The sequence below is a fragment of the Jaculus jaculus genome, chromosome 9, assembly GCF_020740685.1.
Source record: "Jaculus jaculus isolate mJacJac1 chromosome 9, mJacJac1.mat.Y.cur, whole genome shotgun sequence".
NCBI lineage: Eukaryota > Metazoa > Chordata > Mammalia > Rodentia > Dipodidae > Jaculus > Jaculus jaculus.
The window spans coordinates 84,929,409-84,941,416 of record NC_059110.1 but is presented as its reverse complement, the minus strand read 5'-3'; the positions used below and the strand labels follow the sequence as shown (position 1 = coordinate 84,941,416).

The 12,008-nt window shown below is 47.3% G+C and overlaps 1 protein-coding gene across 1 annotated transcript in view; it reads right to left on the bottom strand.

Moving 5' to 3' along the window:
* Window positions 1–10,438, bottom strand: part of Slc6a4 (solute carrier family 6 member 4) — a 48,875-nt gene extending 38,437 nt beyond the window's left edge. Inside the window, exon 1 of the mRNA XM_004667878.2 lies at window positions 10,401–10,438. The gene's annotated coding sequence lies outside the window, so the exon portion shown is untranslated. The remainder of the gene's footprint in view (window positions 1–10,400) is intronic.
* Window positions 10,439–12,008: the final 1,570 nt, after the last annotated feature.

Below are 12,008 nucleotides of genomic sequence, written 5' to 3'. Positions count from 1 at the left end.
TTGCTTCATTTAGAAGGACCCCAATCCCTCCCGTAGTTTACTGTAGCCCCGTGGACGGTCAGAGGGACAGGCACCCTCCTCTCCCAGTTGCTATGCTGGGAAATGGCAACAAAAAAGCAGCAATTTCTGCCTATGAGTCAGAAGGAACAGTCCTCTCCATCCTTTGAGCTGAGCACCCAACATGACATTTCACATAAATTGCAAACATAATCTACACAGAAAAGTGCAAAAGGTAGACGTGAAACACTTCCCGTGGACGGCACTCTTTTCTCACTGTTTCTCTCACCCGCCCAGGTCTGGCAGGCTCTGGGAAGATTCTAGCTGCCTCTGACTGTGTCTAGTCCACCTGTGCTCCACCTTTCTGTGCTTTCAGTACACCTCTGCAGGTCACAGTGGGCTGTGCCTGTCACTGCTGCTCACTCTTCATTCTTCTTGCTACTTGCCAGCAGCAGCTCCTGGGGTTAAGTCACTTGTCACTGTGGCTGTGGGCGGGCAGGGCCCTCATCCAAGAGAGCCAGGGAGAAAACCACAGGTCACTGTCCCAGGGCCCTGGTCCCATGTGCTCCTAGGCCAGGGTTGCTGCGCCTTCATTTAACTGCCTTGAGTTGGGGTGCAGGAAGGAGCTCAGCTCTCTTCTGGACTGAGGTTGAGCATTCTACACATGGGCTAGAAATCTGAGCCCTTTTGGACTTTAAACCTATTGCCTGCTATAAAATTGCAAGCAGCCAAGAGCTTCCAGTTCACTTTTCACTTCTTTCAACTTCTTAAAACAATTCAGGAGTTCTGCTCAGTTTAGATCATGTCGTAACTTTCCCGAAGTGGACTGCTATCACTGTCCACGGTGGCAAAGATCCTCTTCAACCCTTCAAATCCAGCAGCAGGAAGAGAGTGAGATGCCCAAATAGCAAGTGTATGTCTTCCACTTATTTGGAGTTTTCAAGAACTCTGACGTGACTTTTCTGACCCTTTTGCATCCATCTCTCCAGGGCTTGGATTAAAGACATACCATCATCGTGCCCAGATGATGTGAAACTGGGGCCCAAACCTAGGCCATTGTGTATGCCAGGCAAGCACTCTACCAACTAAGCTACACCCATAGTCCATAACTTTCTACACATAGAAGTGTGAAGACAAAAATATAGTGAGGCAAGCTGGAGAGGTGGCTTAGTGGTTAAGTGCTTGCCTGTGGAGCCTAAGGACCCCGGTTCAAGGCTCAATTCCCCAGGACCCACGTAAGCCAGCTAGTTGCACAAGGGGGCGCCCACATCTGGAGTTTGTTTGCAGTGGCTGGAGGCCCTGGTGTGCCCATTCTCTATCTATCTGCCTCTTTCTCTCTGTGTTGCTCTCAAATAAATAAATAAAAATAAACAAAAAATATATAGTGAGGGGCTAGGAATGTATCACAGTAGTAGAGCATTTGCCTAGCATGAATGAGTTCCTGGGTTGGATCCCCAGCAACACACACAGTTAAAACCAGAATACCTTGTGGATATATTGGCAAGGATTAGACACAAGCACCAGCACCAGAGAGTGGTAGCAATTAGGGCTTGTGTTCATTTGGGTTCTTTTTGCCATAGAGTGGAAAATTTTAAAAGAATTTTAAAAGAAGCCAGGTGTGGTGGAGCACACCTTTTATCCCAGCACTTGGAAGGCAGAGATAGTTGGATCACTGTGAGTTTGAGGCCACCCTGAGATTACATAGTAAATTCCAGGTTAGCCTGGCCTAGAGCAAGACCCTACCTCAAAACACCAAAAGAGAAAAAAAAAAGTTGTTTTTTTTTTTTTAAAGAATTGATTGTTGCAAAAATATCCACAGCAACATGAGATGATTGGCTCCAAGTAGATAGGGTGTACACATATATATGTATGAGGATGTCTTAAATTCTACCCTGTCTAGCTGTTCCGTCCCCACCCTGCCTCAAACTCAAGAATATAACCACCACTAGACCCAGCCACTAGATAAAACTTCTGCCTCTTCCTGACTTCCTTGACCCCTCAACTAGACTTGTTGGGCTTTTTTCCTTTGTGGTACTGGGGATTGAACTAGAGCTTCACACATGGCTGGCAGCGCAGCCCCAGCCCTGACATAACCTTCCAGTTACCACATATTCTACCCTCTACCCGATCATGCTTTTGTAATTGTTTTTCTTGAGAGAGAAAGAAAGAGAGTTGCTAAGATGACAACATATTTAAGGATAAAACCTGAACTTGGCCATCTTTGCTTATTTGAGAAGACCTCACAATCCCTCTGCTCTACATGAGCGGCGTATTTTCCACACAAAACCTGGAAGAATCTGAAGACCCAATGGCAGGGATAGGAAGTGTCGCAACTTGTGATTCCTTAGCTAACAGAGTTGCTCAGACATGAGGCCCCTTCCTGCTCTTTCTTCCTCCACTCCCAAACTTCTCTGTCACCACCACTTTCATTAAAACTGAGGGGAAAGGGCTGGAGAGATGGCTTTGCAGGTAAGGCGCTTGCATGCAAAGCCAAAGGACCGAAGTTCAATTCCCCAGAACCCACATAAGTCAGATGCACCAGGGGCACGTGTGTCTGGAGTCTGTTTGCAATGGCTAGAAGCCCTAGTGTGCCCATTCTCTCTCTTTCTCCTCTCTCTCCTTGTAAATAAATAAATAAATAAAATTTACAAAATAAAAAATGTTGAGGGGAGAGAGGTGGATCACCTCAGAAGCCATCCCCTAGTCAGGGGAGGAAGCAGCCAGACACAGAACTGACCTATTCCCCTCCTGCCTAGGAGCTAAACATTGTTTTCCACATTCCATTTCTTTTTCTCCCTTAAGGCATCCTGCAGAGCGGGTGGAAAACACAGGTGGGATGGTGGACATGGGGTGGGGGGAGGCAACTTCTATTTTGCAGGGTTCTTGGGGTTCAGCTCCTAAGACATATGGTTGTTATTCCTTAGCAACTATGATAAACTGCTCCTGGAAAGACAATACACTGTACTCTATTTTTGTCCTGAACCATTATAAAGGTCTAGTTTCCTGAAATATTCACCAATACTTTTTAAACTTGATAAAATAAAAATAAAAAAATAAATTTTTAAGCATCCCACAGACAGCCCATGGCATCAAGTTGCTTTGCCTCCCTCACCCAGGAGGCGTTCTCTCCCCATCAGCTCTACTTTCGGGGGTTTTCCTTCTGCACCCCCATCCTTGATCATAGCATCTAAGAGGCAAATAGTAATAGCTGCTTGAAGCGTCAAAACAGGAGCTTTCCTTAACTCACTCCTTTGCTCCCAGTTAGAGGAAACCAGTTACCAGGGCTCAGGTCTGGAGCAGACACCTGGCTGGGCCCCTTCCTGGCCTCGTGCCCTGACTCCTTTCCCACGTTGTTCCTCATTCCTCAGAGCCCTCCCTGCCTTCTCCCCTGAGACCAGCTCAAAACAGTGGCGCAGAGCAAGCTGGCCCAGGGATAGAGATGTACAAGTTGCTACCAAGGTTGGTTTCTAAGAATTCTCTCTTGAAAGCTTTTCTTTTTTAAAGGATATTTTTATCCTGCTGGGTAGGAAGATAGGAAACGAGGTCAGTATTACAGTCCTGACCTCCTCCAGGCAGTCTTTGAGGTTGCCCATGGCCAGAAAAAGCCTCCCCCGGCACCACACACGCGTGCCATTGTCCTAGGCTGAGCAGGGGGCTGAGTGCGGGGGCCACGGTCTGCTGTCCCCCACTCCCAGGTCTCCACACTTCAGGGGCAGCTCAGCCACTGACCAGCTAATGGTCAGGGTCCACTTTCTGTTCACATGTCTGCTTCCTCTTTGCTAATTCTCTCCATTCGCCCCAGTAAATAAAAATAAAAAGGAATGCTTCTGGGATGGAGGTGTAACGCGGTGGCAGAATGCTCGCCTAGTGTGTGCCAGGCCCTGGGTTCCATTCCCAGCACTGAAAAACAAAAAAAAGACTGTTTCTATTTGAGCTTCTGATCAAGTCTCCATTCTCCTTTTCACAATCTGTCTCTGTAGCCAGGGGAAGCAGAAAGTGAACATACAAGTAATTATAACTATTAGTCATAAAACCACCCAGCCCTTGAGAAATGCCCATGACTCTACATGTCTGTGTGACACCCATCAGCACATGCTGAGCAAAAGCACTGAAAAAATTTGTACTTTGACTTCATGGCTCAAGATCAAAGTGAGTTCACGTCTCAGGATATTTGATTTCCATTTTCAAAACCAAAACAAAACAAGCCTGAATTATGGTTGAACACTGAGATGAGAGTAATTACAGGTCATCAAGGCAAGTGGCAATTTGCATTCTCGATGCAGAAGGAGGGAGTCTGAACTTCCCACCTACCAAGGATGGTAGGAATGAGGGCCGGTGCCTCCCAGCGCAATAAACTCGGAACCTGCCGCCCGCCCCGCCACAAAGACGCACGGACTCCACCCGGCTGAGACATGTGCCCACAGGGCACGCTAGGTCCTGCCTTCTTCACTGGGTTCACATAATGGCCAAAATATAACGTAGTCATACAGAGAGAGGCTGGCACGTGGGATACCTAGCAACCTGCCACACACTTCTGGATGTCCCTTATTTCGAGCTCCACTTTCTGTCCCAGGCCCTGTGTCCATTGAGGGGCTGCTGAGCGCTCTGAGGTGTGCAGCATCCTCGGTTGCAAGCTATCCCATTCCCAGCATGCCTCCCAGCTGAAATAAAACCATGCGAGATGTAAGCAAAGACAATAGGGGGAAAAAATAGAGCCTGTTGTTTGGATGCAAACTCCACTATCACAGTCCTTCCCTTGTGGGAGAGACGAGACAGTTTTGTCTCCTGAAAAGGAATTAAATATGCTAAGTTCCTCAGAGTGGTTTGGAGACAGTTGCTGTGGGAAGAAAAGGTCTCTTGTTCAGGGCTGGAGAGATGGCTCAGTAGTTAAAGGCCCTTAATTGCAAAGCCCGATGGCCTGGATTTGATTTCCCCAGTACCCACATAAAGCCAGACACAGAAAGTGGCGCATGTATGTAGAGTTTGTTTGCAGTGGCAAGAGGCACTGACATGCCCATGCTCTCTTTGTCTCTCTTTTACACACACAGACACACACAGACACACACACACACACACAAAAATAAATAAATAAATAAATAAAAATTTTAAAGCAAAAAGGTTTCTGTCCAGAATTTTCTGGCCTGGAAGCAGGAAGGGGGCATCTCAACTTCTCGGCACAGAATACATAGACTAGAGGGCAAAATATTAGGATGGATCCAGGAGCACCAAAGCCAGTCAAAAGTGCAACAGACTCAAGGTTGATAGGAGGGGCATGAGTAGCTTTATATAGTGAACAAGAGTGGTCAAACCCAGACTCACCACTTCCCTGAGCCATCGACAAACGGTTCAGGGTGACCATGGCTCAGGGCTCTCTTTTCTGTCCCACAGAGCTACTCTGGCATTCAAGACCCACCGCTTTATTGGCTGTGTGACTGTAGGCAGATGGCTCAACATCTCTCAGCCTCCACGTCCTCCAGTTTTAAAAGGGAGAATTTTAAATCGCTACCCTTTCAATGCTCTGTGGGAGCTAAGGCATGACCACGACTTTAGCTCAGCATCTGGCACAGGGAAAAGGATCAGTGGCAGTGAGGCACTTCGCTGACACCACCACACACGTCCCGCATTCTGTTTTCTACCACACACGCCACAGAGAAACTGAGGCCTACAGGACCTGCAACTTCAGTGACATGGGGCACACAGGTAGGATCTCAGAGGTTTGTGCCTCTCAGTCAGGGTCATGTGGTCACCTGAGAAACTTGTAAACAGATTTCTGGGCTGTTCTTTTCTAGACATCCATGTTGGGGGGGGATACATTTTTGACAAGCACCCCAGATTAATCTAGTGTGAGTGAACACTGAGCACACAGGCGCATCCTCTCCCCGAGGCCTGGCCATAGGCACTCCATCTCCTCCCTGAAGCTTCCTGCTCACTCACGTGTCACACACATCACTGGTGATCATGTGTCCCTGGTTGTTCTGTGTACATTTGCTCCGAGTCCTCCCAGAGGCAGGGCTGTGGCCACACACACATCTCTGTGCTCCCATACTTGCTGACTGATGTGCCTGTCCCAGGCTTGGGGTACAGCCCCTCATCAGTCCTGTGTGAAGGGGTACATGTTTCCTCCCTGGACTAACTCGGAGTGAGTCATGGTCCCATCCTGTCCCTCCCGAGCACCTCCCTAGGGTAGATCCACTGTGTACCCAGGGACAGCGGACTTGTCACAGTGATTCCAATGACTTCAAGGGATTAGTGCTGGGAGAGGCCGCAGGGCATTGGGGGGGAGCTGCTCTTCTCCCTGACTGAGACGAGCACTGGCAGGTGCGCCAGGCCCTCCTGGTTGTTTGGAGCTGGGACTTGATTCACTGCAGGCTTCATTCACTGTGGCACAACAGGAAGCGTCAGGAGCCCAGAGAAGGAGGCATGGTGGGAAGGAGGAGAAGTCACCTGGTCATTTATTTGACCACATTTCTGGTGCTCAAGGAAAACTGAAGGGGCAAAGGCCAGGGAGGTGCGCTGACATGCAGATCCAGGGGAGGCGTTTTTCAGTGTCTTTTAAGCCCTTTAGGAGCTTTCAAAGCAACAATAGGAATTGCTTATTTCATTTACTTTCAAACCAGGCATGGTGACTCACACCTGTAATCCCAGGACCCAGGGGACTGAGGCAGGAGGATAGCTGTGAGTTTGAGGCCAGCCTGGGTTACCATGAAACCCTGCCATTCCAGCCCCATAAAAAATTGTAAAACTTGGGCTGCAGGGATGGCTTAGTGGTTAAGGCACTTGCCTGTAAGGCCAAAGGGCCCAGGTTCAGTTCCCCAGGACCCACGTTAACCAGATGCACAAGGGGGCACATACATCTGGAGTTCATTTGCAGTGGCTGGAGGCCCTGATGTGCCCATTCTCACTCTCACTCTCTCTGACTCTAATAATAAATAAATAAAAATAAATAAATAAGTAATAAAAGGAGGTAGTTCCATTAAAAAAATTTTAAAAATTGTAAAACTTGTTTCCCAATGTACAACATTTTGCAGAAAACAAAACTGCTTTTATTCTGTGGCTGTAATACACTGAAACATGGACAAGGCTGGGAAGACAGGGGAAACTAAGCAAGTGACATTGTAGGGTGAGGAGTGGACATGGAGCAGGGCTTTTCAGGACCAGAGCCAGGCAAGCGCTCTAACTCCGAGCCACACTCCCAACCCTGACTTCAATCTTCTAAGCACTCCTTTATTGTTGTGATGATACAACTCATATAATAAACACATCAAGATAAAACACAGGGAGACATTCCCAGTGCAGCTTTTCTATTCCTCAGAACAAGCACATTAAAGACTGCTTTGAGTGAAACAGATATAATTAGATCCACAGGGGACCCACGAGAAGGAGAGAGAAGAAAGGCAGCTGAGCCAGGTGGAGGAGAGCCGTGCAGAGGAAGTGGGGCACTGAGTGGCGGGGAAGAGGAAAGGAGGACTTGCCATTGCTTTGGGCAGGACAGAAGGGACACACAGGACAGAGGGAGACACAGCTGCTGGGGGCGGGGGGTGACTCAGAACCATAGAACACATAGAGTGTGTGGCTATTTGGATGTTGCTGCAGGAAGGTCCCAACAGTCCAAGGTGAAGAAATCCTGAAATGTGCCTGCAGCGTGTCATTCAGTCGGGAGACATTCATGAAAACTAGGTCCTTCACCCAGCATCCACAGAGTTCTGAGCTGTTCACTTGGATGAGGGCAAGAGGCATTTCTTATCTGAATGTGGTGGCTTGAGCTTGTAATCTCAGTACTCGGGAGGGAGACGAAGCAGGAGGATTGCCACTGGCTACATAGTGAGTTACAGGGTTAGCCTGGCCTAAAAGTGAGACCCTATCTCTCTCTTTCTCGCTCTCTCACACACACACATACATGCTCAGGGAACGAAGGAGAGAAGTAAGGAAAGGAGAGAGGGAAGGAGACACTTCTCAAAAACCAACCAACCCCAGACAATAAAGACATCATGGAGATAGTAAGGAGAGCTGAAATTGAGCCAGATATTGGATAGTAGTATTTGAGTGGAGGCCACTTACCCAGCCTGACAGTTGGTATGGTTGTGGAAAGGAGGTGGTCTTTTGTTTTAGGAGACACATGAAATATTTAGGGGTGAGAGCATATCTTGCTGTCTGCAGACTCTCAAAAGTTTAGCAAAAAAAAAAAATCACACATAGATACACACACACAAACACACAAATGGTGTGATTCTTATGTTAATGAAATATATTAGAAACAAAATTTTACATTCTGTCTGTTTTATAAATATACAAACTAGATATATGTGTAAAGACAGCAAACCCTTGCACAGTGTGACAAAGTATGCATGATTGGTAAAGCCATATTTCTGATTTTTTTTGTTTTTTTTTGGTTTGGTTGGTTGTTTTGAGATATCATCTTACTATGTTGCCCAGGCTGGCCTCAAACTCACCATATTCCTGCCTCTGCCTCCCCAGTGCTGAGATTACAGATGTGAACCACCACACCCTGCTTCACTGAGAGAAGAAACCTGATCCCAGCCCTCAGACCAGGGCTCGGAAACCTTTTGTCAGGCCCAGGGGACTGGCCAGAATAAATCCCCACCCTGCTCTCCACTCCAAGCTCTTTCCTCAGATATGAGGGAAAAGCAAACACGATTAGTATCTTAAAGATACCAGAGGAGAGGAAAAATGATAGGAAAAGCAAGTTCTAGGCTCAGTTGAGTCCTGAGAGCCATGGGCTTGAGTGGCTTGAGAAAGCCACTATCCTTCCCCTCCAGGGTGCTTCATTAGAAAAGGAAAATTACCTTCCTTAAAGTATTCTATTTTATTTTGTTGGACAGATCAGTAATAAAGAGAATAAAATGTTCTTTTCACCCTTTAATATGTCCCAAAAGGCCACACAAGAACATGAGGTGGCAAAGGCCCCAGACTTGGCAATCCTGCAGGGCTGCTCCTGGCCTGGACTCCTGATTCTCCCAGCATGCCTAGCTGGCTATTTCCTGAGCTGGCTGAGACATGCTCTGTCAGCTCAGCACCTGGTCCCCTCTGCCCTCCCTGTCATGAAAAACTGGATCTCAGAATCCCAGGACACCTTCCTTTGCCATCTGTCTGTCATTTCTCAGTGCCTGGGATCCTGGGACATCTCCACGGGCTCCAAGCAGCTAGGGTGCATCCCTAATTTTGTGAGCCAGGGGCTTCCAGGATTCACAGAGGTCCCTACAGTCATGGAGTTTAACAGCCTTAACAGTTTAACAGGTCCCCTGAGACCCTAGCTTTCAGGGGAGCCAAACAAAGAAGGAAATGACAATAATGCAATAGGATGGTCTCATCCCAGCCTTATCTCTACTGATTTTATTACCTAGATTGACACAGAGCTGGGTTTGTGTTGTTGACATTCAATAAATGATCATTCTTCCTTCCAGTCACCAAGAGCTGAAAGAAAAAAAAAAAGAAAAGAAAGAAAAAGGGAAAAGCCAGCCTGAAGGGATGTCCCCTGCAGAACCATGGTTCACAGACCAACATTTCCGATGATTCTGTGAACACTAAGGAGTTCAGCCTGGAAATAAGGTGGCCGCGTTGGCCCACGGAAGGTCTTGTGCCCCTGTCTGCTCAGGAAGAATGGGGAATGCCAGCTTTAAAGATTCGTTTTATCTATTTTCTACCTGATTCTCTCCTAGGAAGATGCATTTTTCTTTCCTTAGGTCAATGCTTTACCCTGGGGGGTGTGGTGAGGAGGAAGCACAGAAATTGAGCGCCCCACCTAGAAGAACAGTGTAGAAGCTGAACCGCTGGCCCCGGTAGGAAGAAGCGGGTGCTTTATCAAATGTCCCTCCCAAGCGCGCCCCCCCCCCAACCTTCTCTGCCTGACCCCACAAGCCTCAGAGGAGCTCAGCGGGGAGCCTGCGAAGACATCAGCCCAGCCTCAATCCAGGCAGCCGAGGGCATCTTGCACTGGCACAGTGGAGTCCACGAACTTGGAGCCTGTTAGTTGGGCATTGTTGAGGCACAGACTTAACTTACACATGTCGGAATGTGCAAAGCCTCTGCTGTTGAGTAAAAGCAGAGGAAAACCTGATTTCACGGCCCCACTGGGACAGGGACCGCACCCTTAGCTTTTCTGCACCATCACTACAGCTTGTGTTTTTCTTAGAGCAGAAAGGCTAGTCACCACAGCCACAGAATGAGTGGAAAGGGGCTTGGATACCACGTTTTACAGGTCCCCCTGTTCTGGCTTATTCAAAGCCAAGGGTCTTAAGACCCAAAGGAGATGATATGGGACTGCAGACAATTAAGTCCCCTATGAAATGACTGTATAATTTTCTCCTTAGGCCAACGGTCATCTGAAGGAATGAGTTAAGTCATGACCACATCCTGCTAATTTAGTAAGCCAAAATAAAACTCACCCTTTTCAGTCAGCCTTGCCTCCTATGCTCTCAAATTATACCACTTGACAAGCAGGAAGACGAAACTGTCATGAGCTGGCTTCACTTCTAGAATTACCTGTATTTCTTGTGGGCGGGGACATCCACAGTATTTTGCAAGCCTGCCATAGACAGCGCTCAACCCAGCTCCTAACTCCTTCAAGTTCAGCATCCTCATTCCACAGTCACCACCCACCTGGGAAACTTCCCCAAGAGTCACCAAAACACTTGTATGACTAAAAATCTCCCAGAGGAATTCTGTGAACACATCAACATTACTCTGTCTCCTGTGTGTATTATAAAGTATATGTTTCTCAATCCAGAAGCACAAAGAAATGGGCTTAACTGCCCAGGCTAGGGAGTTACCTCTCTGAAATGTTCTGGAATAGTCACCAGAGTGGTTCCTGATTGATTGTAAAGTAGTTTCAATCTGTGCATGTTCAACTTCAAGCGAAAAATAAAAGCTCTGCATCCGACTGAGCAAGCCATTTAGTATGTAGGTTTTTTTTTTTTAATTTTTGTTTTGAGAAAGGGTCTCATGTAGCTCAGGCTGGCCCAGAGCTTGCTATGTAGCTGCTGTTGGTCTTGAACTCCTGATCCTCCTGTCTCCACAACTTGAATGCTGGGATTACAGGCATGTGCCACTTTGCTGGGCTAGGTTTTTCTTTTCTTTTTACTTCACCATAAAAAAAAAAATCCCCACAATGCTTTGATAATTTCTAAGACATTGCCACCAAGATGAAACTACCAGCCTAGCTAGTCAAAACTCTCTCTTTCCACATAGCTCAGTGGTAGAGTGTCTGCTCAGGTTGCACAAAACCTTGTGTTCAATGACCACAACTGTCAACAATGAATAAATAAATGTGAGCTGCAGAAGAGCCTGCCTCTCATCCTTGCTGGAGCAGTCACCCTCACCCAGGGGACCAGGACAGGGCGGAGGAAAACCTGTACTTTAGATGTCAACAGCTCCACACAAAAGCAAGTTCAAAGCCCTGTGTCCTTCTCCACTCCTCTCTGCCCAGACACACACGTGGCGTGGCCCCAGCTCTCCTCCATTTCATTAAATACAAACCCCAATGTTACTTTCTCAGACATTTCCCCTATGTAACTGAAGGCAAAACACATTAAATATTTGATCTCCTCTTACTAAGATGAGAACTAGCAGGCTCATAAATAATCCATTGACCCGGTTCACTTTTTTTTTTTTTTTTCTGGACAAAATTGATCATAAGAATACATAGACACGGGCGTTTGTGTGGTCTGACTCTTAGAAATTCTACCCCCTGGGGCTGGAGAGATGGCTTAGCGGTTAAGTGCTTGCCTGTGAAGCCTAAGGACCCCGGTTCGAGGCTCGGTTCCCCAGGTCCCACGTTAGCCAGATGCACAAGGGGGCGCACGCGTCTGGAGTTCGTTTGCAGAGGCTGGAAGCCCTGGCGCGCCCATTCTCTCTCTCTCCCTCTATCTGTCTTTCTCTCTGTGTCTGTCGCTCTCAAATAAATAAATAAATAAAATTAAAAAAAAAAAAGAAATTCTACCCCCTGTCAAAATCTGTAGCATTCTCACCTGGAAAAGGAACAATGCAATAATGCA